The 2,500-nt window shown below is 43.3% G+C and overlaps 1 protein-coding gene across 1 annotated transcript in view; it reads right to left on the bottom strand.

Moving 5' to 3' along the window:
• LOC125042357 (muscle-specific protein 300 kDa-like) overlaps positions 1-2,500 on the bottom strand; it is a 16,269-nt gene that overhangs the window by 13,271 nt on the left and 498 nt on the right. The window lies entirely within an intron of this gene.

The raw sequence follows: 2,500 nt of genomic DNA, 5'->3' as shown, positions 1-2,500 counted from the left end.
CGAGTGTTTCGATGCTTCGAAGTTTTCGCCAAGCAGGGATTCTCGACGAAGGTAGAGCAATGCAAACAACGCCTGGGACGAAACGCGGCATTCGACGAAAAGCCAGCGGATTTGAGCGGGAACTTGGTACAAATAAAACAAAAAATAAGCCTCGAAAATATAACATGGGGTTAGAAGTGCGCGCGCGGGGTGACCGGCCAAGGAGCTCGAGGTATTAACAATAGTCCTCGCTGAAGTTGCTCCTCCTGCACCTATTAATACATGGCCCAAGTTTTCTCTCTCTTTCTCTCTCTCTCTCTCTCTCTCTCTCTCTCTCTCTCTCTCTCTCTCTCTCTCTCTCTCTCTCTCTCTCTCTCTCTCTCTCTCTCTCTCTCTCTCTCTCTCCTTCTCTCTCTATCTCTCTCTCTCTCTCTCTCTCTCTCTCTCTCTCTCTCTCTCTCTCTCTCTCTCTCTCTCTCTCTCTCTCTCTCTCTCTCTCTCTTTCTCTTTCTCTCTCTCCTGCTCGTCTCGTCGCGTCTTTTTTCGTCTCCTCACGTGTTACGAAAGGTTTTTTGAAAGGTCACGTACGTAGGTAGTATTATGGTATCGGTAACCGTCTTCTTAGCGTAGGATTTGATTCGTTATTCTAGATAAAGGTGTTTTATTGACACGTTTTACATCTCCAGAAGTGTAAAGAATGTACAACGTTGTGATCTGGAAAAATCGGCGGTTCCGGACCCACACATTTCCATTAGAAAGAAAAGATAAATGGAGAAAAGTTATTCTAAAAAAAGGAAGCGTTTTTTATGCAAGAAAACTGGGCCGATTTTTAGGGAAGAGACTCCGGCAAAGCTATTTTTACGCTGGCTCTCAAGTGCCTTTGGGGAACACCCCAAATGGCGTTGGGGAGGAAAAGGCCGCTACTAGATAGTTCCACCTTTTTCTCCTTCCTTTCATCCTTTCCCTTTTCTTCTTCTCTCTTTCCCTTTTCTTCTTTTTCTCTCTTTCCCTTTTCTTCTTTTTCTCTCTTTCCCTTTTCTTCTTTTTCTCTCTTTCCCTTTTCTTCTTTTCCTCTCTTTCCCTTTTCATCTTCCTCTTTTTCTCCCTTTCCCTTCCATACCTTTTCTTCTTCTTCTTCGTCTCCCTTTCATCCCTTTCCTTCTTCCTCTTCTTCTCCATTTCCCTTTCACATCCACTTCTTCTTCATCTTCACCATTATCATCCACTTTCCCCCGCTGACACGCAGTCCTCATTTACACGAAGCGACGCGTAGGAACACACTCTTTTTCCATTTTCCCCGCGACTGGACATTGAACAATCCGGGCAACGACCAAACACGCACTTGGGCGATTTTCTCACGCTATTACGAAGGCGTATGACAGAGGGTGAATGACATACTCCAAATGACAGCCCGGGATGACAGATATGCAGGTCAAGGTAAGGATATGACAGCTGCTTTAAGTGACAGGTAAGCATACAGGCGGGACGACGGCTGGTCTGATGACACTTGGGAGGGGATACGTGTCAGAGGGGAAAGAAGGACCACGATATTCCTTATCTGGAGGGTGACGATAAGGGGTGATATAGCGGGGGGATTAAGAGAGGGGAGAGGTTTAGGGGTGACAGAAGAGAGAGGTTTAGGGGTGATAGAAGAGAGAGGTTTCGGGTGATATAAGAGAGAGGTTTAGGGTAATAGAAGAGAGAGGTTTAGGGGTGATAGATGAGAGAGGTTTAGGGTGATAGAAGAGAGAGGTTTAAGGGTGATAGAAGAGAGAGGTTTAGGGGTGATAGAAGAGAGGTTTAAGGGGTGACAGCGTAGAGCGGTTTAAGGGTGAAAGAGAGGAGAAAGATGAAGGTAGTGAGGTTTAGAGTGAAGGGAAGGAAGATGGGAGCGTCAAGTTACAGTGACGTGAAGCGTAGGGCGATAAAGTGAGCACAAGAAATATGAGATTGTCAGTTTTAAAATCGTTTAGTGTGGACTTCATGTTTTATAGAGGGAATGCGTAATGCAAAATCTATTCGGTTTGCTTCAAACGTCTATTTTGTGTCGCAATGAAGGAAACATTTTCTCTGGATTCTCCAATGAAATATCCCAGTTGAGATTGCTATTTCTTTTCTGTCGTCGTGAATTCAGTCTGTAAATGTATCGAATACCTATTTAACGGCTTTTTTTTAATATTCTGACACTAATTCTTAAATTCTTCGCGATTCGAATTTTGAATATATATATATCATCGTTATTTCTTCCCAGAGGACGTGTCGGTGTAGGTGTCCTGAACAGGTGCATTAACTCTCACAGCAACTTTACAAAGTATATGATGTTTCCTTAAGCATTACACTGCATTTCCGTCGCTGAAGATAACTCCACAAGCAAAACATTATTCATTTTTTATTTCCTGTTCATCATAGTAGGATTTTTTTTTTCACGGGCTGACGTTTCCTTCAGCATTTTTTCTGCATCACTTTTTAAAATTCACACACGAGTTCACAAAGAGCTCATTTCCACAGTCTTTTTTTTTTT

The sequence above is a fragment of the Penaeus chinensis genome, chromosome 32, assembly GCF_019202785.1.
Source record: "Penaeus chinensis breed Huanghai No. 1 chromosome 32, ASM1920278v2, whole genome shotgun sequence".
NCBI classification, from domain to species: domain Eukaryota; kingdom Metazoa; phylum Arthropoda; class Malacostraca; order Decapoda; family Penaeidae; genus Penaeus; species Penaeus chinensis.
The sequence above is the reverse complement of the archived record's forward strand: the minus strand, read 5'-3'. Positions and strand labels throughout refer to the sequence as shown.